This window comes from Canis lupus, chromosome 8 (assembly GCF_048164855.1).
Source record: "Canis lupus baileyi chromosome 8, mCanLup2.hap1, whole genome shotgun sequence".
NCBI classification, from domain to species: Eukaryota; Metazoa; Chordata; class Mammalia; order Carnivora; family Canidae; genus Canis; species Canis lupus.
The window spans coordinates 19238988-19264640 of record NC_132845.1 but is presented as its reverse complement, the minus strand read 5'-3'; the positions used below and the strand labels follow the sequence as shown (position 1 = coordinate 19264640).

General features: G+C 39.3%; 1 long non-coding RNA gene across 1 annotated transcript in view; it reads right to left on the bottom strand.

Moving 5' to 3' along the window:
- The window catches only part of LOC140637933 (uncharacterized), a 34846-nt gene extending 11696 nt beyond the window's left edge, over positions 1-23150 (bottom strand). Inside the window, exons 1-2 of the long non-coding RNA XR_012035038.1 lie at positions 22895-23150; positions 6283-6410 (exon numbers count right to left, since the gene is read on the bottom strand). This is a non-coding gene — a long non-coding RNA (uncharacterized lncRNA). The remainder of the gene's footprint in view (positions 1-6282; positions 6411-22894) is intronic.
- Between the last annotated feature and the right edge of the window lie 2503 nt (positions 23151-25653).

Here is a 25653-nt window from a genome sequence, read left to right as displayed (position 1 = left end):
GTCCTCTCTCCCACAGAGTTACAAAATCTGGATTACAATTCAATGTCAGAAAGCCAATTCAGAAGCACTATTATACAGCTACTGGTGGCTCTAGAAAAAAGCATAAAGGACTCAAGAGACTTCATGACTGCAGAATTTAGATCCAATCAGGCAGAAATTAAAAATCAATTGAATGAGATGCAATCCAAACTAGAAGTCCTAATGATGAGGGTTAAGGAGGTGGAAGAACGAGTGAGTGACATAGAAGACAAGTTGATGGCAAAGAGGGAAACTGAGGAAAAAAGAGACAAACAATTAAAAGACCATGAAGATAGATTAAGAGAAATAAATGTCAAGCCTGAGGAAGAAAAACCTACGTTTAATTGGGGTTCCTGAGGGTGCCGAAAGGGACAGAGGGCCAGAATATGTATTTGAACAAATCATAGCTGAAAACTTTCCTAATCTGGGAAGGGAAACAGGCATTCAGATCCAGGAAATAGAGAGATCCCCCCCTAAAATCAATAAAAACCGTTCAACACCTCAACATTTAATAGTGAAGCTTGCAAATTCCAAAGATAAAGAGAAGATCCTTAAAGCAGCAAGAGATAAGAAATCCCTGACTTTTATGGGGAGGAGTATTAGGGTAACAGCAGACCTCTCCACAGAGACCTGGCAGGCCAGAAAGGGCTGGCAGGATATATTCAGGGTCCTAAATGAGAAGAACATGCAACCAAGAATACTTTATCCAGCAAGGCTCTCATTCAAAATGGAAGGAGAGATAAAGAGCTTCCAAGACAGGCAGGAACTGAAAGAATATGTGACCTCCAAACCAGCTCTGCAAGAAGTTTTAAGGGGGACTCTTAAAATTCCCCTTTAAGAAGAAGTTCAGTGGAACAATCCACAAAAACAAGGACTGAATAGATATCATGATGACACTAAACTCATACCTTGCAATAGTAACTCTGAATGTGAATGGGCTTAATGACCCCATCAAAAGGCGCAGGGTTTCAGACTGGATAAAAAAGCAGGACCCATCTATTTGCTGTCTACAAGAGACTCATTTTAGACAGAAGGACACCTACAGCCTGAAAATAAAAGGCTGGAGAACCATTTACCATTCGAATGGTCCTCAAAAGAAAGCAGGGGTAGCCATCCTTATATCAGATAAACTAAAATTTACCCCGAACACTGTAGTGAGAGATGAAGAGGGACACTATATCATACTTAAAGGATCTATCCAACAAGAGGACTTAACAATCCTCAATATATATGCCCCGAATTTGGGAGCTGCCAAATATATCAATCAATTAATAGCCAAAGTGAAGAAATACTTAGATAATAATACACTTATACTTGGTGACTTCAATCTAGCTCTTTCTATACTCGATAGGTCTTCTAAGCACAACATCTCCAAAGAAACGAGAGCTTTATTTTTTTATTTTTATTTTTTTTAATTTTTATTTATTTATGATAGTCACAGAGAGAGAGAGAGAGGCAGAGACATAGGCAGAGGGAGAAGCAGGCTCCATGCACCGGGAGCCCGACGTGGGATTCGATCCTGGGTCTCCAGGATCGCGCCCTGGGCCAAAGGCAGGCGCCAAAGCGCTGCACCACCCAGGGATCCCAAAACGAGAGCTTTAAATGATACACTGGACCAGATGGATTTCACAGATATCTACAGAACTTTACATCCAAACTCAACTGAATACACATTCTTCTCAAGTGCACATGGAACTTTCTCCAGAATAGACCACATACTGGGTCACAAATCGGGTCTGAACTGATACCAAAAGATTGGGATCGTCCCCTGCATATTCTCAGACCATAATGCCTTGAAATTAGAACTAAATCACAACAAGAAGTTTGGAAGGACCTCAAACACGTGGAGGTTAAGGACCATCCTGCTAAAAGATGAAAGGGTCAACCAGGAAATTAAGAAAGAATTAAAAAGATTCATGGAAACTAATGAGAATGAAGATACAACCATTCAAAATCTTTGGGATGCAGCAAAAGCAGTCCTAAGGGGGAAATACATCGCAATACAAGCATCCATTCAAAAACTGGAAAGAACTCAAATATAAAAGCTAACCTTACACATAAAGGAGCTAGAGAAAAAACAGCAGATGGACCCTACACCCAGCAGAAGAAGAGAGTTAATAAAGATTCGAGCAGAACTCAACGAAATCGAGACCAGAAGAACTGTGGAACAGAACCACAGAACCAGGAGTTGGTTCTTTGAAAGAATTAATAAGATAGATAAACCATTAGCCAGCCTTATTAAAAAGAAGAGAGAGAAGACTCAAATTAATAAAATCATGAATGAGAAAGGAGAGATCACTACCAACACCAAGGAAATACAAACGATTTTAAAAACATATTATGAACAGCTATACGCCAATAAATTAGGCAATTTAGAAGAAATGGACGCATTCCTGGAAAGCCACAAACTACCAAAACTGGGACAGGAAGAAATAGAAAACCTGAACAGGCCAATAACCAGGGAGGAAATTGAAGCAGTCATCAAAAACCTCCCAAGACACAAGAGTCCAGGGGCAGATGGTTTCCCAGGGGAATTCTATCAAACGTTTAAAGAAGAAACCATACCTATTCTACTAAAGCTGTTTGGAAAGATAGAAAGAGATGGAGTACTTCCAAATTCGTTCTATGAGGCCAGCATCACTTTAATTCCAAAACCAAAGACCCCACCAAAAAGGAGAATTACAGACCAATATCCCTGATGAACATGGATGCAAAAATTCTCAACAAGATACTAGCCAATAGGATCCAACAGTACGTTAAGAAAAGTATTCACCATGATCAAATAGGATTTATCCCCGGGACACAAGGCTGGTTCAACACCCGTAAAACAATCAATGTGTTTCATCATATCAGCAAGAGAAAAACCAAGAACCAAAACCAAGATCCAAGATCCTCTCATTAGATGCAGAGAAAGCATTTGACAAAATACAGCATCCATTCCTGATCAAAACTCTTCAGAGTGTAGGGATAGAGGGAACATTCCTCAACATCTTAAAAGCCATCTACGAAAAGCCCACAGCAAATATCATTCTCAATGGGGAAGCACTGGGAGCCTTTCCCCTAAGATCAGGAACAAGACAGGGATGTCCACTCTCACCACTGCTATTCAACATAGTACTGCAAGTCCTAGCCTCAGCAATCAGACAACAAAAAGACATTAAAGGCATTCAAATTGGCAAAGAAGAAGTCAAACTCTCCCTCTTCGCTGATGACATGATACTCTACATAGAAAACCCAAAAGCCTCCACCCCAAGATTGCTAGAACTCATACAGCAATTTGGTAGCATGGCAGGATACAAAATCAATGCCCAGAAATCAGTGGCATTTCTATACACTAACAATGAGACTGAAGAAAGAGAAATTAAGGAATCAGTCCCATTAATAATTATACCCAAAAGCATAAGATACCTAGGAATAAGCCTAACCAAAGAGGTAAAGGATCTATACCCTAAACACTACAGAACACTTCTGAAAGAAATTGAGGAAGACACAAAGAGATGGAAAAATATTCCATGCTCATGGATTGGCAGAATTAATATTGTGAAAATGTCAATGTGACTGTGACCCAGGGCAATTTACACATTTAATGCAATCCCTATCAAAATACCATGGACTTTCTTCAGAGAGTTAGAACAAATTTTTAAGATTTGTGTGGAATCAGAAAAGACCCCAAATAGCCAGGGGAATTTTTAAAAAGAAAACCATATCTGGGGGCATCACAATGCCAGAGTTCAGGTTGTACTACAAAGCTGTGGTCATCAAGACAGTGTGGTACTGGCACAAAAACAGACACATAGATCGATGGAACAGAATAGAGAACCCAGAAGTGGACCCTGAACGTTATGGCCAACTAATATTCGATAAAGGAGGAAAGACTATCCACTGGAAGAAAGACAGTCTCTTCAATAAATGGTTCTGGGAAAATTGGACATCCACATGCAGAACAATGAAACTAGACCACTCTCTTTCACCATACACAAAGATAAACTCAAAATGGATGAAAAATCTAAATGTGAGACAAGATTCTATCAAAATCCTAGAGGAGAACACAGGCAACACCCTTTTTGAACTCGGCCACAGTAACTTCTTGCAAGATACATCCACGAAGGCAAAAGAAACAAAAGCAAAAATGAACTATTGGGATTTCATCAAGATAAGAAGCTTTTGCACAGCAAAGGATACAATCAACAAGATTAAAAGACAACCTACAGGATGGGAGAAGATATTTGCAAATGACATATCAGATAAAGGGCTAGTTTCCAAGATCTATAAAGAACTTCTTAAACTCAACACCAAAGAAACAAACAATCCAATCATGAAATGGGCAAAAGACATGAACAGAAATCTCACAGAGGAAGACACAGACATGGCCAACACGCACATGAGAAAATGCTCTGCATCACTTGCCATCAGGGAAATGCAAATCAAAACCACAAAGAGATACCACCTCACACCAGTGAGAATGGGGAAAATTAACAAGGCAGGAAACCACAAATGTTGGAGAGGATGTGGAGAAAAGGGAGCCCTCTTACACTGTTGGTGGGAATGTGAACTGGTGCAGCCACTCTGGAAAATTGTGGAGGTTCCTCAAAGAGTTAAAAATAGACCTGCCCTATGACCCAGCATTTGCACTGTTGGGATTTACCCCAAAGATACAGATGCAATGAAATGCCGGGACACCTGCACCCCAATGTTTCTAGCAGCAATGGCCACAATAGCCAAACTGTGGAAGGAGCCTCAGTGTCCATCGAAAGATGAATGGATAAAGAAGATGTGGTTTATGTATACAATGGAATATTACTCAACCATTAGAAATGACAAGTACCCACCATTTGCTTCAATGTGGATGGAACTGGAGGGTATTATGCTGAGTGAAGTAAGTCAATCGGAGAAGGACAAACATTATATGATCTCATTCATTTGGGGAATATAAATAATAGTAAAAGGGAATATAAGGGAAGGGAGAAGAAATGTGTGGGAAATATCAGAAAGGGAGACAGAACATAAAGACTCCTAACTCTGGGAAACGAACTAGGGGTGGTGGAAGGGGAGGAGGGCGGGGGTGACTGGGTGACGGGCACTGAGGGGGGCACTTGACGGGATGAGCACTGGGTGTTATTCTGTATGTTGGTAAATTGAACACCAATAAAAAATAAATTTATTAAAAAAAATAAAAATAAAACCTCAGGGATGCCTGGGTGGCTCAGGGGTTGAGTGTATGCCTTTGGCTCAGGGAGTGATCCTGGGGTCCTAGGATCGAGTCCCTCATCGGGCTCCTTGCATGGAGCCTGATTCTCCCTCTGCCTGTGTCTCTGCCTCTCTCTCTCTCTCTCTGTATTTCATGAATAAGTAAATAAAATCTTTTTTTTAATCCTTAATTGTATGAATCTTTTCTTCAATTTCTCCTTTCACCTAAAGGCTAAATACAGGTGAGGGTTTTCAAATTTGGGGAGTGTCTTCTATTCATCTTGGCTTCAAGGTAGAGCAAGGCAGAGTGGGCCTGGAAGTGAGTACATACTCATGGAGAGGTGGCAATAGTGAGTTCCCCCCCAGGAAGCATGAATAATCTACAAGAGTGCTCTCAGAGCAGTTACTTGCTATTTCTTCTGTAAAGCCATTCCTCCTCCTGTCTCCCTCATCTCCGGAAATGGCACCTTCCATGCCGCTCCACAGGCCAAGTACATAGGAGTCCTCCTTGATTTCTCCCTTTTCCCATATTCTCCACATCCAGCCCATCCGCAAGTCCTCACGATGCTGCCTCCAGACAGATCCCAGAACCGACCACGTCCCTCCACCGTCTAGGCAACCAGCATCTCCTGCCAAGGATATTGCAATCGTTTCCCTGCTTCCTCTTATTATCTATAATCCTTTTGCACATAGCACTCAGAGTGGCTTACTTATTAAATATAAATCCAGTATTGTCATTCTCTGCTTAAAACCTTCTAGTGGCTTCCCATCACATTTAGCAAATACTCCAACCTTCTTACTTTGGCTACAAAGCCCCCACTGACCTGACCCTGACTGCCTCTTCTATACCTTTCTTGAACTCTCCCAGCCACCCTGGGCTTTGGTCTGGTCCTCACAGGTACCCTGCTGGTGCCCACCTGGGAGCTTCTGCATTAATGGTAGCCTCTGCCTCAGTGTCCCTCACACTCAATGCATGTCTCTGTCCTCCTTTTGATTCAGGGCTTAGCTTATATTTCCCCCCACAGAGAGACCTCCCTTGACTGCCTTGTCTGAAGTCATTATTCCACAACCACTCACCTTATTTTAATTCTCTGTGTAGCTCTTATATGCTGATTTATTCCTTTCTGTGTTTCCTCTCTTGCTTTCTTATCTGTCTCTCCCACCAGAATGAAAGATCCCTTTGTCAACCCGTGAATCTTCAGCTCCTAGAACAAAGCCTGTATATAGTCAATGTCCGATAAATATTTGTTGAAGAAATGAGAATGTGAATGATTAGTGGCACCAGATACTGAACATCCACTCCACTGATTTTTGCTTCTACCCAAGCTCTCCTGGTCCTGACTGGATAATGTCAGGCTTTGCATGTCGTGGTAATGAGCCCAGCTCTGAGATCTTGGAGCCACTGAATAAAAAGCCTAACTCTCGGGGCAGATTTGTGAACATGTGTGAAATCAAGCATGAAAAAGAAAGCAAGACTTTCTTACATGGGTCTAATTTGTGAAGATAACTGCTAAGAAACTAGAATAGGTTGGAAGGAAACATCAAGATCAGGCAATTCCCCATTTGCTCTCAACACCATTAGCTCTCGTCTGTTAAAATGCCCTCACTGAAAGAAGGAGCCAGAGCCAGAAAGCTTAAGCTCAACTTCTATAAATTAACACTGTGAGTGCCCTGTGTTCTTATGGTGGTTATGAATTGTATCAATGTTGGCCAAAATGAGAGGGATGAATGAACCTTTTATTATCAAAGTCACTGTCCTGAACAAAACTCCAAAATGATTCCTATTGAATCAAGTACCTATCATATTGCAACCATTTTCCTATGTATTTTTTTTCCAAAATATCATTTAATTCTCACTCTATCAGTTTACCCATTCTATAGATGGATTGACTTTGTCCCAGAGAAGTCAGATCACTTCTCAAGGCCACACAGCAAGGCGTAGATGGAGTTGGAACCTTGACTTCTTAGCTATTTAATGCTCATTTCCCTTGCAGGCCTCAACCTTCTGGTTGTAATTTGGCACGTCGTTTAGACCTGCCAACAGGATTGCAATTCTTTTTTTTTTTTTTTTTTAAGATTTTATTTATTCATTCATGAGAGAGAGAGAGAGAATGGCAGAGACACGGGCAGAGGGAGAATCAGGCTCCATGCAGGGAGACTGATGCGGGACTCAGTCCTGGGACCCCAGGATCACGCCCTGAGCTGAAGGCAGATGCTCAACCACTGAGTCACCCAGACATCCCAGGATTGCAATTCTTGATGTAAACTACTTATTTTGCATTCCCCCATGGAGAGCAACTTCTAGAGCATCCAGCCATCAGGGAGCAGCCCCAAGAAACCAATTACCCCTAGGGACCATAATGCTTCAGAATTTTTGGACACACAAACCTAATGACCAGACCTCATGACCACCCCGCAAGCCAGTCCCAGGTGCCTGGTTCTAGTGGCCTCCTAGACTCCTGAGGTGACATTATTTCCACACCTGTACCACAGGTCAGGTTTCATTGCTAGTCTGCCCACACCACCTCCTTCCCTGGGGCAGTCAGTGAATCTCTGCTCATGCTCTGCTTCATTCATCTTTCCTACCTCAATCAGTCTCACAGTTTAAAAAAAAAAAAAAAAAAGATATCTGAGGGAGTTTAATGAGTGGTTTAAAAAATAATGCTTTCAAAATGTTATTTTTTAATCTCTCTTTTGAGACTAACCTGTGTAACATCAGGCACTACTTCAGTGGCAGAGAAGGCGCAGAGTGAGCCCTTGGCTTAGGCAGCTGGCCCTGTCATAGGGACACCAGACAAGGACCTGAGTACTCATCAGACTCTACCTACCTTGGGCCCACCACACCCACAGACTCTCCCAGAGAGCTCCAGAAGAAAAAGAAGATTTGAGTGGTAAGCCTTTTTAAAGCTATTAATTTTACACTGTATCAACTCCTGTTCCACTTGGCCCTTTGGCAATTGGCAAAACTGCATTTTAAAAAGTATACTTTTCCCACAACTGCAGAAGAAAACCTCTGAGCACCCATCAGCTTACAAACTGCAGAGAAAACAATCTTCTGTTCACAATTGCGGGAAAATTATCTCAAAGGCAGTCTTAGAGTTCAAACACTGATAATAAATCATACTTTTAAAAAATAGAAACCATGTAGAGGGGATTTTAGTGATAGAAAATACCATTAAGCGAGAAGATTTTAGTTAAGCAATGCAAAACTGATTAAAATTTCTACATGAGTCACCAAGTACTATATTCACTAAACTATTTTAATAGCAAAAAGTCATGTCTTTCACTCCTTTGCTAAAATTTTGATCTTTCATTCACCTAAAATGAAATGGAGGCATTCCATATAGAATTGTTTTTAAAAGGTAATTCAGTCAAATAAAAGTATATTATAGTTACTTGTGAGGCACTTAGATATGATATTTGATAATAATAGCATTTTTTTAAGTCAAGAATTTAACTGGCTCCATTTTCTCTTTTTAAGAATAGTTTTGGAGTAAAAATCAAGCCTGTGGATTCATGTGGCCCCAGAAAGGGGGCAAACTTAACTGTCAGTAGATAGAGCGCAGATACAGCACACTGAGCTCACCAACATTTCCCTCCAAAAACAAAATATTCATGTGAACTATATTTGTGAATGGAATCACTGTATTTTTAAATGGACTTGCTTACTGACTACCACAAAACCTATTTGCTGACCCCTCGTATTTCCTAGAGCATGTAGGGAACACCAAGACAGGACACAGGAAATTACCAAAGGCCTTGCTCCATCCTAGTTGGGGTCCAAGGTTGGGCTCCTTTTGGTGTTCCCCAAGCCAATTACAAAATCAAAGAATTATTTAAAATGAAGCAATGCAGAAAGAAATAATAAGCAAGTTACTGATTGAGTGGAGTGGAAATTAACAATACAAAATGGTTTCTAAACCGAGAGTAGGGGGGACACCTGGGTGGCTCAGTGGTTAAGTGTCTGCCTTCGGCCCAGGGCATGATCCTGGAGTCCTGGGATTGAGTCCCACATTGGGCTCTCTGCATGGCGCCTGCTTCTCCCTCTGCCTGGGCCTCTGACTCTCTCTTGCTCTCTCTGTGTCTCTCATGAATAAATAAATTAAAATCTTAAAAAAAAAAATGAGAGTGGGAATAAGCTTCAAACAGGGTGTTTCTGTTGCAGACAAACTTGCTTAAGTGTTAGCATTTAAATGCTCACACCTTGGCTTTGAACTTAACACTCCATTAGGGGGCTGAGGGAGCTCACACCTCTGTCTGTGGTGCCTTTCACTCTTGTTGCAGCCCAAGGAAGAGACCGGGAGGAGAGGAAGAAGAGGCGGGGCACCCACAAAGGGAGCACTGGAAAAGGTGATGATCCTGGTTATGCCTGCTGTCCTGGTGCAGTTATTAACAGCATCTGCTTTCACTCCCCAAAGTGTCCTGATTTGGATAATAAATTGTATGGTCACCCAAATAGGGTATAGAATGTCCAAAACCAGAGTGGCAAGGCAAAAGTCTTTCATATTTGTCATAAAAACGGAAATCGCAGCGTTTGTTCCTTGGGTGGTATGCTTTGGTTCAAATATTTCTAATGTCATTTTTGCAAGCTTAGGCTAAGTGTTCCTGAATACATGAGTAGCATCAAAGAATTAAAGAATCCTGCAAAGGGATTCTAGAAGCTATGTGGTTGTCATTTCACAAACGAGAAACTGGGGCTTAAAAAGATTGACTTGCCTAAGGCCACACTGCTAGTTAATGGAGACGCTGGGAATAGGATTTCAGTCTCCTAACTGTAAATTATACATTTTCAGTGCATTAAATATTTTTAGGAATGTAAATAGTGTTCTCAAATGGAGGGATAAAATTGTGATAAATTATATAGACTCCCTTTTCTACTAGGTCCAAGGGTGCAAAGATCAGTAGGAGGGGTTGGGGGACATAGAAGACAAGCACTGGCTTGGGGGTAGGGGTAGTTTCTGATGTTCACTGTGATTTCAGCTGAGAAGCAAATGCAGCAAACCTTGAATGAGCAAAAGCCAGGGATCACTTTGGTTTCTGGTTTAGCAGTTTAATAGCTGATTGATCCTGGTCAAAGATATGGAATGTCTTTAAAATTCCCTTATCCTTATCTATAAAATGGATATAAAATCAACATTCATCTCAGATGACTCTTGTGAAGGTTAAATAAGACGGTATGTGTGTAGGGGTAGGCCAATGCCTGGCACATAGTTATATATTTAGAAATGTTCACTATTGGCTTCCTCCATCCTCTCTGTCTTAATCATCAGTGCCAGCAGTAGCAGCAGCAGCAGCAGCAGCAGCAGCAGCAGCAGCAGCAGCATTTTCCCTCCTCCACCTAGCCTGGCCTGCTTTGAATTGTCTGCTGATTTCAGAATTCAACTCACCTCCTTTTCTCTTATGGAAAGTTCTATTTAGTTTCACCTCATTTAGTTTCATCGAGATAGATATTGTTCCTTTTTAACAGATCAGGCAATAGGCTAAGATTAAATCATTTGTTCACGACTACACAACCATTAAGGAGTGGAAGCAGAACTCAAACCTAACTTATCTTTTCAATCTGTCTGTCTCTGGTAAGAAACTATAGGGTGGAATGCTGAGATGAAAGAGTGAGGAGGAGGAAAGGCAGCTGCGATTTGGCTCTGCCTAAAGGGTATGTATTTGTCAGGCAGACTACTCTTTTCTCTGCCGTTTCACCCACACACAATCAAGATTTTTTTTCCCTCTAGATAATCAAAGGATATGAGCTTAAAATCTGGAGAAACAGAAGAGATGCCATTTGTCTCAACAGAAAACCCTCTAATAAGACCCAGAAAAGAAAGTCAAGGTGAGACAGGAGCACCAGTGCCCCTGAGATGAGCCCCTACACCGAGCCATGACCCATCTAAGCAAGGAGACGTGGGTACTAAGAAGGTACTGGGCACTCTGCATGTTTCAGACCCTTTGCTTAGGAGGAAACCAGTGCAGGAACTCAACTTCTCTGTGGTTCATGCTTTCTTGTCTGTTCTTGGGATATTCAGCACTAATTTGGTCACCATTAGGACCCTTCCTGTGAAATGATCCTTTGTATCATCACAATTAGTTGATTTGGAGTGATTTCTAATCACACAATTAGGACTTCCAGTGAGGAACAGAGAAATTCTACTTATAAAAGCTAATTAGTAAAACACAAGCCAAACAGAGGCCAAATAGAGATCCTTCTCTATTCACACACCTCAGAACATGCACAATGAAGAGACCAAGGGTCCTCACATTCCCTGGGACTTCCCAGGGGTTCTCTGGTTCTATCGCCACATGACTAGACAATAACTTCCAATAGTTCAGCAATTATAACTGCATGTTTTGAAGTCAGACAAACTTGAGTTGGAATTTTGTCCCTACTCCTTCCACTAGGGGGGTGACAGGTGATTTCAACTCTCTAAGCCATCGTTTCCTTACATGTAAAGTGGTGGTGAGAACACTTAACTCATAATGTATACAATGTACTTAGCTCTATCCTGGCACATAATAAATGCCCAGGAAATACCTGGAAGCCATCCTCTTCTGCTTACATCCTTGCTGAGAAGTGTTTTATCTGTGGCAAAAGAACACACCTCTCCATGACTCTCCTACCCCCTTTAGTCACCTCCCTCTTTGGAGTATATCTATTGGATTAGCCTTTGGCCCTCTTGCAGCTTTAGGATTAGGTAAACGCGTAAGGTAACATTCTCTTCCTACTACCTTAAAGGTCCTTTCTTTGGCTATACCCTTATTATTAATTATATCATTTAACTCATTGAACTGTTCATCAAATCTGCAAATTACACTAAGCCAGGAGAAATGGCAAGCACATTTAAAGAAAGAATTTGAACCAGAAAATCTCAATAGGTTTTCAGAATGAATAGAATCTAAAATGATAGAACATGATCAAGACAAGTAAGAGGTCCTTCATTTGAGTCCAAACAAATCCCAGATGCATGAAGATCAATGGAGGAAGAAAAGCAAACAAACAGGCTTTTTTTGAAACTAAATTTAGTTCATACTATAATATTTCTACCAAAAGAATGGACATAAATTTGCCCAACGTAAAGACCCATGGCTTGTCCCAGAATGAGGGCCATGGTCCACCAGATATGGCACAAGTCAATAGATCTTAGCCTTTTATCCTCATTTCAAGTATAAAGAGTTCATAAATTCTGTTACACTAGAGTAGTTCAAGTGCCAGATAAATGAAGACATGATTGAGGCATTCATTGCTAAGGAAATTTAAGTATCAGATGGATATTTGGACTAAATGCCATTAAGATCCTTTTCAACCAGAAAGCATCCTTCCGGTAATTTGCTGTCCCTTAAGGCCAAGAATCTTCTTATCAGAGCACACATTTGATCCCTTTATAACTACTTCAGGAAGTGAGCAAATAGATAAAAGAATCCAAGGTCACAGATGGAGGTTTCTTTGTTATTTTGAGTAACAAGCTTCCCTGGGTCTGACTATTCTCATTACCCCCAAGTTTGGGTCTTTCTCAAAGAAAATTGTTTTCCAAAAGGAGGTATGACCTGCTTTCTCCAGACCCTGCAGACATCTTAGTCATTTCCTCCCCTGGGCTTGTGTTTAGCTGCCCCTGCCCTTTTGAATGCCCCAACATCCTCTTGCTACTAGTCTACCACCTCTTTCAAAATCTGGCTTCATGCTGGCCTCCTCTAAGACAACTTCCTGGTTTCTTATATTCTTCTAAGCTTCTCAAGGGCTCTCTGTAGTACGCCCACACTTGCTTACATATCGCCTATGAATCACTCTTCAGTTGTTTTATGTTTCTGTGACTCTCCAACTGAACTCTTAACTCCTAAAGGGCAGTGAACCTCTGTTGATGGAGATAAAAAGGAGAAGAGCTCTGGATTTTCCTAATGATCACAAAACATTGGGCACAAAGCAACCACTGGGGGCCTAAGACCCATCAAACAGCAGTGAAATTCCACTAGGATTAAGGTTAGATGGGGGCAATTCAAGTTTTGAAAGATCAGAGACATGCACATTCTGTTCTGAGTAGTTCAACAGTCCTTCCAAATCACCAGGACTGCAGACATAAAAGTTTCATCTAGCCACTAGCTCCAGCTGAACATATCACAGGTTACTTAAAGTGCAATTTATTTTTAATAGAAAAATTGATTCTGGAATGAAACATGAAGTAGTACTTTTTTTTTTTTTTTTTTTTTTTAGTAGTAGTACTAGTAGACTAACCTTTTAAAGAATAGCATTCTTGCCCTAGAGAGGGGCATAAAAGTTTAAAAGGTTATTTTCTACATTACACATAACCCATATGCTCACCTTTTCCTATTTCTTTGCTGGATCTGCGCTCAGGGTGCCTGTGGTGCTAACTCCCTGAAAATATTGGCTCCATTAATGCATGATTTACTTTTCTTTACTTGGCAAAGCACAGAGCCTATCTTTCAAAGGAAATTCAAGCTTTTGTAATTCATCACCTACTTCATGAAACATGATGACATGGAGTTTTCCCTTCAAAATGAGAATGAGCAAAGCAAGTGCTGTGCTGAAGACAGGTCTCTCCCGACCTACCCAGAGGAGTTGGTTGCTCCCTGATGGGGAGTTCCTATGGCATTTTTAACTTACTGCTCTCCTTAAACTTATCATGGCTGATCACAGTTATTTGTTTACAGGTCTGTTTCACCTATACCAACCATAAATTCTTAAGAGAACAAAAATTCTGTCCTATCCATCTATTTGTAACCTCTTGTGGGTGCCGTGGTGTGCCATCCAGATCCCACTCAGGACAAGGCTCCAGGTTCCCTGGCTTCTGGGATTGCTACCTGCTGTGAGCTCACAGCTGAGCCTCTTTTCTGGAATTGTACACAGCTGAACAAAGCTGCCTGCCCAAGCATTCGACCTCATCCAACAACTAGTCATTGTGGATGCCCAGCCTCACTACCTCAGTTTAGGATAACTCTGAAGTCTTTACTTGCCCCCAGTCTCTATGCTATCAGCCAAGTCCTCATTTGCAACTGCATCACCGCTCAAATTCTATCCAGCTCTCCTGCCTACCTCTGCTTTCGCTATTCCCTCATAGATAATACTGGAAATCCTCCCCGCAAATTTCGGGCACACAAGTCTCTATCTCAAAGTCTATTTCCCAGAGAACCAAACTTAAAGACACTCAGACCCTAGCCCAGTGTTTAGTGCACAGTGGGTATTCCATTAATACTTGATAAAAGAATGAGTGAATGAAGTACACAGAAAATTAACAAATAACAGTTATGCATTACAATATTCTACTCCCACTGCTGTCTCTGCCCATCCTCTGTAAGACTGTGATCCTTAACAGTTAACGTAGACAGTATTAGCTGAGCTTCTATGTGCTAAGCGCTAGTGAGGCAGAGACAACTCAGGCTCTCCTTGACTATTAGCACCAGCATCCATGGATATTGCCCTACATGCAGCACAGCCAGGTTTTGTGTTCCTTGCAGATGAGGACACTGTAGTAGTGATCCATTTACTTCTGTGATGTAGAATTACATCCCTAAGCATTTTATGTTTACTCCTAGCTTTTCCTAGGTAGCATCACATGGAGACTTTGAGAATGGAATGACTATGATTCCTTCACCTTAAAGATGGGTCATTGATTCTTAGTTTCCTTTTTAGAAGATGTTAACAAGGGGAGAGACCAGCAGAGTACCCTAAGAATGAAGACTGTATTTGGCATATAGAAGGGTAGAGTAAGCTATTCAAGAATTTCTGGGGATAACATAGCCTTATTAGAATTAAGATCTAGAAAAATCCAAAAATCCAAATGTTATAGTCAAGAATCCCTATATGCAGAGAACAGAATATTTTTGAGTCAAAGCAGGCTGTGCAGGTTCTAAAACTCTAACCAAGGCAACACTCAGCATGAAAGAAAGTAATAGCCCAGTCAGTGGTTTTAACGTATGTGAAACAAAAATATGGAAATAGGAGGGGGAAAGTCTGTGTTGAGACTAGAAAATCGGGAGCCATAAAAGAGGGATCAATGAAGGCCTACTGAGAAGCCAGAATTCTCACCCCACCTGGCAGAATTAAGAAGACCCTCCCCTGCCATAGGTGTTAATGGAGGCCAAATAAGAAGCCTGGACTTCCACCCCTACCTAGTAATAATGAGCTTCCCATGGTTCCATGAAGCCAACTTTTAAATTTGAATTACTTTCAGCACCTTAGACTTCTTTTAGTCTGTCAGAGTGGTATTAGGAGGAGACTAAAACAGTTTTAAGTAAGATCCACAATCTCATAACGATAATAGAAACACCTAGGCTTCATTTAGAAATCTCATATTAAGAACCAGAAAGACATGAAACTGAATGAAAAAGACAATTAATGGATGCCAACATCAGGTTGAAAGAGATGTTAGAATTACCTGACAAAGATTTTAAAGCACACATAATAAAAATCTTCAATAAACAATTATGAACACACTTGAAACAAATGAAAAAGTCTCAGCAAAAAAATAGAATGTTTCAGTAAAGAAATATAATATATATGAAGAAATCTAACACTCAATAATGGGCTTAACAGCAAGATAGAGGAGAAAGAGAAAAGAATCCATGAACTGGAAGATAGAAAAATAGAGATTATTCAATCTCTACAACAGAGAGAAAATAGATGGAAAATAAATGAAGAGAGTCTCAAGGACATGTGAAACAATAACAGATAATCTAACATTTGTGTCATTAGAATTGCAGAAGCAGAAAAGAAAGCAGGGCTGAAAAAGTAATTAAACAATGACTGAAAACTTCCCAAATTTGTCAAAAGGCATAAACCTACAGATTCAAGAAGCTAAATAATTCCCAAACAAGATAAACCCAAAGAAATCTATAAGACACATCATAATCAACTTTCTGAAAACTAAAAACAAGGAAAACTCCGGGCACCTGGATGGCTCAGACCATTAACCATCTGCCTTTGGCTCAGGGCCTGATCCCATGATCCTGGGATGGAGCCCCACATCAGGCTCCCTCTCAGCAGAGAGCCTCCTTCTCCCTCTCCCAGTGCCCTTCCCGCCTCATGCTCTGTCTCTCTTGAGCACTCTTTCTCTCTCAAATAAATAAAATCTTTAAGAAAGACAAAACTCTTAAGGGTTTAGAAATGAATGCTTTGTGAGAGAATAGCAATATGATAGCATATTCTCATTTGAACCAATGGAGGCCAGAAGGAAGTGGTGTGACATTTTTCAAATGTCTAAAGAAAAGAAACTAGAATCCTATACTCAGTAAAATATCCTTCAGGAATTAAAGGGAAGTCAAGATATTCTCACAGAAAGGAAAATTAAGAGAATCTTTCTCTAGCAGATCTATCTTAAAAGAATGACTAAAGAAAGTTCTCTAAACAGAAAGAAAATGATAAAAGAAGGAATTTTGGACATCAGGAAGGAAGGAAGTCCACAATAAGCAAAAATAGGGGTAAATGCCTTTCCTTCCCCTCCTGAATTTTCTAAATCAGGTTATTGACTGAAGCAAAAATTACACTACTGTCCAATGCAGTTCTAAATGAACATAGAGGAAATATTTAAGATACTTATGTTATAAATAGGGACATAGTGTAGTTGAACAATTTTGGCATTTAATATTTGCACATGACATGATTTTCTTCATAGAAATCTCAAGGGAACTACAAAAAATAAATAAAAATTAAAAAAACAAAAAAACAAAAAAAACAAGAGCTAACCAGTTCATCAGTTTCAGGATACAAAATAAGCCTTTGAAAATTAGTTGTGCTTCTTTGTACTAGCAAAGAACATGTGGACACAAAATTAAATATACAATACCATTTACAATCAGTCAAAAAATGCAATACTTAGGTATAAATTAAGCATTTAAAGGATTTGTATGCTGAAAACTACAGAATCTGGTGAAGAAAAATGAAGTATCTAAATAACTGGAGGGCTATATAATTTTCAGAATTAAAAGAAAACATAGTAAAGATGTCAATTCTTTCCAAATGAAAGACAAGTTTAACTCAATTCAGCCAAACTCCCAGCAAGGTTTTTACCATAGGTAAGATTATTCTAATGCATTTAGCAAGACAAACTAGAAGAATATCTAAAACAGTTTTGAAAAAGAACAAAGTGTAAGGAATTGGTCTACTGGATTACAAGACTTATATAGCTATAATAATCAGCTTTATGGTTTTGATATATATATAGAGAGACACAGATTGAGGGAGCAGAAAAGGGAACTTAAAATAGACCAACCCAGAAAAATATGTGGTGAGGGTGAAAAAGTAATCCCGCGGAGGAGCACTCTGCGGAAGCACTCATCAGAAAATTGTCCTGGACAAAATAACAGCAACAACAACAAAAACACTTCAACCTGGATCTCATGTTATACAAAAATTAACTCAAAATGGATCATAGACTTTAATGTAAAATTTTAAACTCCAATACTTTTAGAAAAAAATGAAGAAAATTTTTAGGATCTAGATTTAGGCAAAGAATTCTTATATTTGACACCAAGAGCATGATCCATAAAAGGAAATGATAAATTTGACTTCATCAAAATTAAAAACATTTACTCTGTGGAAGATCCTATTAAAAGAATGAAAAGACAAACTACACACAAGGAGAAAATATTTGCAAACCACATATCCAACAGAAGACTAATATCTAGTATATATGAAATATAGATGGTCAACAGACACATGGAGAGATGCTCAACATCACAGTTCATCATTAGTGGGAATGTAAAATGGTACAGCCCTCTGGAAAATAGTTTGGCAGTTTCTAAAAAGCTAAACATGCAACTAGTATATGACTTAACAATCATATTCCTGGCATTTAACCCAGAAAAATAAAAATGTACGTTCACAAAAACCTATAGCCATATTGATAATTATATCACCCATTGTTATCATAGCCAAAAACTGGAAATAACTCAGATGTCTGTCAGTAGGTGAATGGTTCAACAAATCCTAGCGCATCCATACTGTGGAATACTATTCAGCAGTAAAAGGGAGCAAACTAATTATACATAAGATAACCTGGATAGATGTTCAGAGAATTTTGCTGAGTGAAAAAAGCCAATCCCAAAAGTTATACACTATATGATTCCATGTATATAATATTCTTAAAAGGATAAAATCACTGAAATGGAGAACCAATTAGTGGTTGTCAAGAGTTAAGAAGAAGTGGGAGACAGTGGAGGAAATGGATGTAGCTATAAAAGGACACCTGGGGAGATCTTTGTGGTGATGAAAATGTACTATATTTTTATTATAGCAATGTTAATATCCTGGTTCTGTGTTGTTCTAGAGTTTTGCCATGTGTTATCATTGAGGAAAAACACTAGATTTCTCTGTACTATAAGAAATTGGTCACAAGTACTTGTGACCCTACAATTATCTCAGAGTAAAATGTCCAGTTAATAAAGGGGAACAACCTTGGATTTATCAGTGATTGCTTGGATATGACACCAAAGGCAAAGGCAACAAAAGAATAGACAAAATAGACTTAATGAAAAATTTTAAATGTTGTTCACTAAAAGACACTGTCAAAAGAGTAAAAAGGCAACCCAAAAAATGGGAAAAGATAGTACAAATCATATATCTGAAAGGGGAGGATTAATATCTAGAAAAATAGAGAACAAAATTTAACAAAAAAAAGTAACTTAATTCAAAAATGGGCAAAAAGTTTGAACATTCTTTCAAAGATATACAGATGGCCAACAAACACATGAAAAACTGTTTGATATCACTAGTCATTAGAGAAATACAAACCAAAACTATAAAAAAAAATCAAAACTATAATGAGACACTACCTCACATCCATTAGGATGAGTACTATCAAAACAAAACAAAACAAAAGAACAAAGATACAGAGTAATCAGGACCTAGGTGCATTGTTGGTAGGAAATGTACAATAGTGTAGCTACTATGAAAAACAGTATGGTAGTTCCTCAAAAAATTGAAAATTATGGTCTAGCAATCCCACTTCTGGGTATGTACCCAAAAGAATTGAAAGGAATCTCAAAAAGGTATTTGTACACCCATGTTCATTGCAGCATTATTCAAAACAACCAAAAGGTGGAAGCAACCCGAGTGTCCATTAATAAATGAATGGATGAATAAAACGTGGAATATTTATAATACAATGGAATATTATTTAGCTCAAAAAAGGAAGGAAATTCTACATATGCTACAAAACACGGATAACTTGAGGACACTATGCTAAGTGGAATAAGCCCGTCAAGAAAAGACAAATATTGAATGACTCCACTGATATGAAGTATCTAGAACAGTCAAATTCAGAGTGACAGAGGTAGAATGGTGATTTCCAGGAACTGGGAGTTGGGAGGGGAATGGTGTGTTATTATTTAATAAGAAAAGTGTTCTAGTTTTGCAAAGAGTTCTGAAGATAGATGTGGTGATGGTTGCACAATAAAACTATCCATAACACTACTTAACCATTCACTTACAAATAGTTAAAATGGTGAGGCGCCTGGGTGGCTCAGCGGTTGGGCACCTGCCTTTGGCTCAGGTCATGATCCTGGGTCTGGGGATCAAGTCCCACATTGGGCTCCCTGCAAGGAGCCTGCTTCTCCCTCTGCTTATGTCTCTGCCTCTCTCTCTCAGTCTGTGTCTCTCATGAATAAATAATAAATCTTTTTTAAAAAACCCAAATAGTTAAAATGGTAAGTTTTGCATGTTTCTACCACAATCAAAAATTAAAAAATAAAAGGGGGAAATCACAGACCTTTTTAGTGTTTATTCATAGCCTTCTAGACATGGAGGAAAAGGTATACTTGAATGCACTTGGCTAAAACTGGGATACTTTAATAGGCTTTTCCAGAGGTGGGATGACCTGCCCCTCCATACCATCCCATTCCCTTCTGCTCTCAAACTATGCTCACTGCACAATTTTTTCCTCTCTGCTCCTCCTTTATCTTTTTAAATAAAAATGGTATATTCTTCAAGTGTACAACATGATTTACCATACATACACATTGTGAAATTATTACTATAGTAAAGCTAATTAACATATCATCTCCTCACATAGTTACGATTTTTTGTATGTGATGAGAGCACCTGAAATTCTCATAGCAAATATTCAGTATTCAATATGGCATTATTAACTGTAGTTATCATGCTGTACCTTAGATTTGTAGACTTATTCATCCTAAATAACTGCAACTTTGTACCCTTTGACCAAAATCTCACCATTTCTCTATTTCCTCACCCCTAATAATTGCACTCCTCTTTTCTGTTCTATGTATTTGACTTTTTTAGATTCCACATATAATTGAGATCAGTATTTTTGTGTGTCTGGCTTACTTCATTTAACATAATGTCCTCCAGGTTCATCCATGTTGTCACAAGTGGTGGGATCTTCTTGTTTCCTAAAGCTGAGTAATATTCTACTATATCTAGAGATATTTCTCACAATTTCTTTGTCCATTCATCCATCAATGTACACTTGGGTTGTTTCCATACCATGGTATTGTGAATGATGCTGCAGTGCACATGAGGGTGCAGATATCTCTTTGACATCCTGATTTCATGTCCTTTGGTTGTATACTCAGAAGAGGGATTGCTGGATCATATGGTAGTTTGTTGTATTTTAGTTTTTTAAGAAAACAGTAGATGTTTTTGCTTTTGAGTTGTGTGTTCATATATATTTTAGATACTTATCAGGTATATGGTTTGCAAATATTTTCTCCCAATCACCAGGTTGCCTTTTCATTTTGCTAATAGTCTCCTTTGCTGTGCAGGAGCTTTTCCATTGCTGTAGTCCCACCTGTTTACTTTTACCACGCAGCTTTCTGATTTGAGTGGCTCCACAGATGAGCTTTCCACAGGGAGGACACTCTGCCTGTAGATCTAAGTGGCCCAGGCCCCATGGCAGTTATGAGTTTCACTGTAAATGAACATACTGACACATTCTGCACATATGCCGCAGCCTCTAGAGAGTAGAGCCTGAACCCCCACTGTGTCCACTCACTTCTGGGTGCCCCGAAGAGCCGGGGTCTGGACCTACCAGCTGAAGGCCACCACTCAGACTGCAGTGTCATCAGCCCAGTGCTGCTGCCCCTGCATTCTCCCTGTGGAGCCAGCTACCCTTACTCCCTGCCTTTCTGTCCTGGATTTTTTTTTTTACTTTAACTGATACAATAGTGTAGAATGTTGGCTTTGAGGGAGCACTGCAGCCTACATCTTTTATCTTAAAATCAGAGAAATCTGCCTTTGAGATGGTAACTCACAGCCTATGTCTTGCTTATTCACGATTGATTTGTGAATTCTTGGCTATAGTTATAATTCTTTTCTATTCTGGGTTACCTGGCAGCCAACATTATGTCTCACATAGACACATGCATCTATCATATAAAATATATTTCCTTGTTTCTATATCTTTTCCTTTTTCACCTATGTCCTAACACATAGAGACACAAGAGTCTGCTAATGCTCAACACTGACCAATTAAGTAATTTGGCAATAATTCTTATTTTTCCAGGTCTACATATGTTATATTAAGTTCAAACCTGGCAACTCTCCTCCTTGATGCCTACTGATGTGTAAGTGATTCACAAAGAAACCAGAAAGAGAGGTGACACAGGCATTTAAACCTACCCTGCCCAGTAGCATGTGCTAAGCAGGTACTCCAATGTCTGGGGACTGACTCACAGACTGAGGCCTACTGGGGCTTCAGATTTTTCTTACTCAGAAAGCAGGATCAACACCACCGCCACCATGAATTATTCAACACCTGCCTGGGCTACTCCTTGGTGAACAACAAAATAATGGAAACTGACAAAATTGATTTGTGGTGAATTTTTAGTGAAGCCAAGTTCATGGCAAGTGAGCAAGGGCAAGCAGGGCTCGGAGGAACTTGACCACAAGAACAGTCAGCCCACAATTCCCCTGGAACATCACTACCTGACCAATAGCACAGCCAGGCCAGAGAACTTGAACAAGGCTCCTTTTCCTCTGAGGGTCTGAAAAAGATGAACGCTGTCTCCCACTGAAAAAGTACAGTCACTTGGGCTCACCAAACCAACTCCTCAGCCAGAAGGATGGGCAAGACTCGTAATGAATTTCAAGAAGCATTTGAATTACTAGGTAATTAGAAACTCAATAACCAAATCTCTAAACATAATTTCAGTTGCTTCTCAGAGTGCTAAGAAAGAAAGGCTTCAATTCAGCATATTTTGAATTTTGCATTAGGGCTTCACTAATTAAAGGGGGGGAAAAAGTATTGGCACTATGTCTAATCCTTCCATTAATCTTCCTCAACATATATTCTGCTGCCTGGTTATTATGTAATCATTAAATGTAAAATATTAAACTGGACATTTGACTTTATTGATCACTTTCTGAGCTAAGGATACAGCAAGTAATTATCTGCCAAGACAGATTCATTGATTGGGCTGTCATTGAAAGAGCTGAAATTGACACATAGTTGATTATTCTAGTATACTGTTTTCATCAATTATTATGTCTCATTCTCTTTTTTATCAAGAGTTGTGTATTTATAGTTTGTTTCTATTTAAAAATTCAAAAAGCAGACTTTTTACCCTGAAACCAGATGGGTGGTCTTCTGTGTAAATCAGAAACTGCAATTTAAGTGTATAGACTTAGTTTTGTAGACTTGCACATTTTATCTATTTTAATACCAAGCAACTTTGGACTAGTATTTTATCTCTCTACATCTCAGTTTTTCTACTTGAGAAATAAGCTTACCTCTTCTGGATGTTTTTTCTTCCTTACTCTGCTTATTCCTTCCACATTTAAATTCAGTACAATTTTCTAAAGAGGTGTGGGGGCTTTTCCAATGTTCCAGGCACTTTATAAGATGCTGAGAATACCAAGACAGGTAAAACAGAGTCCCTACCCTCAGGGGAGCTTATAGCCTAGTGAAAGAGATTGGCCTGTACTCAAATAAAGGGCATGGAAGAGTCTACAAAGATGGAGGCTGAGTGTGAGCAATAATCGGAACTAAGCAGCCTTCTGGGTCATTGTGATGCAGGGTAAGATGTTCTTAAGCCCTGTGCTGGCAAGGCAACAGGGTCAAAGTCACCTACCATGTTCTGGGTGTAGAGAATGGGCAAGAAGTAGGGATTATTTTTAAATGCCCTTGTGGGACATGCAAAAAGGCTGTTCTTAGGGCTTACCTGTTTCAGAACTTAGCAGCTGACTTCATGGATAATCTCTAACATAGCTCAGAGTTTCAAGGAATTTCTTTCTTGAACTCATTTGTAGAGAAGTCCTAATGTAATGTTTTGCAGAACTCCCATTTGTTTAGGTCATGGATATACAGTTGGGCAATATAGCTTCTGACATATAGTTCTTTCCATTGTTAATTTCATACTCCATGTGGGCAGGCACCATGACTTCAATTTTTTTAACTCTTTCTTCCCACTTCTTTGTGTTTCTTCATTCAGTAGGTAGCCAATAAAAGATAATAAAGCTTCTTGTGGGGTAGAAGATTGTGGCCCACTTGAATAACCCAGCTTCCATGAAGCAGAGTTCTAAATTTCAGTTAGAACAGTTTCAGCACATGGTAGACATACTATTAAACTTCTCTCAGTTTACCTGGGACAAAGTATCTCAGGTCACCTTCAATAATGGGGGCTCGATGGCTGATGACAGGAATGAATGAAACTGAAATTAGTTTCTCTGAAGCATCTTTCCAGTGTTGACATGGAACACAGCATAGTGTCATGGAAACAGTATTGAACACAAGTTAGGTGTCAGTGGGCTTTGGTCTCAAGTGCCCTAGGAAGTAACCCATCTCTTTTCAATGAAGTGGTTGGACCAGATACCCAGAAAAGGCACTTCTCACTCTGGAATTATACCACTCTGTTTTGCCTTGAGTTAGGTAGACCAGTAGTTAGCATTCACAAGGGCAATTAAAAGATAAGGCAATGGAGTCCAATTGTATTTTTCAAGATTGCAATTTCAGGAATTCACAAACTACACAAGGGCTTAAATCTCTGTTCCTAGCCAGCCCTATTCAACAGACTTGGTGGCTTCTCACTTCATGTATTTGGCGAAGGAAAGAAAATGATTTGCTATTGATTTGTCATGTCTTTCGCTTTGGAAAGTACTTGTAAGTAGGAAACAATTCTTTTTTTCAATTTTCAAGTAAATAGGTAGTATGTTTTTCTGTATCATTACAGAAAATATGGAGAGGAATTTTTTTGGACTAAGACTCCAGTGTTTTTAAAGTAGAGGGTCTCAATCATTTTTTTCTTTTTTTTTTTAAGTCTACTTGAAATTGTTAACTATTTCCTAGAATAATGATGGACCTCAAAAACACAACATTTTGCCTATAATTTCAGGTTAGTGAGAGGGGTATAAGAGGCTGTTTCCAGGTTAGGAATCTCCTGCTAGGCCTATTGTAGGACCAGGTTTTGCTCAAATATGAATACTTCTATGCCACCTGCCAGTTGTGTCATGACAAACATGTTGCTTAATCTTTGTGACCCCCTTCAGAAATGAATAATAACATCTACTTGCAATTGGTTAAGAGCATTAGCATAATTGGCTAATGTAAGCAAACCACCTCGCACTATGCTTGTTTCCTCACCACATGTTTTCTTCCCCTTTCTCATTTCTTTCCTTAATCTCTGTCAAACTCACATAAATATGCTTACCTTTTGCACTTTGGAGTCCTAACCCTTTTTTGTATTTTCCATGCTCCTCTTTACTACCACTCTCAACTTTCTACTTTTACTATTTGTATTGTTCAATCTTATATAATACACTGGATTTCTTCCTTTTTGTTTTAAAAATTTCTACTATTTAGAAACAGCACCATTGTGCTTCTTTTGCCAAAACGGGGTTCATTTTTAATTCTCCAGATTTGCTACTTCTGAGGTAAAGCCTTAGTCACATTAGCATGGCCTGGAATTTCCCATTTTAAATCTTTCCTGGGGCTGAAAATTAATCTTTCCTTAGGCAGTACCTAAAGGGTATGCGTATTGAGTGATCTAACGATCAATTAAATACTAGCTGAGCTTCAGTAAAGAAACTATTTCTCTACACAAAAAGAGGCAATGGTGATACAGGTAGAATCAGAAATGTTGTGTTAAGTTGCCTAAGCTCCATAAAGAATGCTGGGATAACAAGTTGCTGGGAACTAAACTGAGTGGGTGACCTTGGTTCTCCAGAGTACAAGAGATAGAATGGAAAACTAACACTTACTGAGCAACAATTATGTGCCTGGTGGAAGCCAGAGGTTGCAGTATGAAGTCCTACAGCCCACAAATGTGCAATTTTCTCTGTGTTTTAATAAATCATAGATCTATATGTAAAAGCAGGAACATTGTATGAATATATCACACACACACAAGAATCTTGTGACCTCTGAAAAAATTAGAATATTTGGCAACACGGGCTCAAATTCTTACATGGCAACAAGTTAGAAGAAACTGGGAGGCACTGCCATTAAAGAGGTACAAGCTCTCAATAAACAATTCTTACCAATCTCTTAAGGT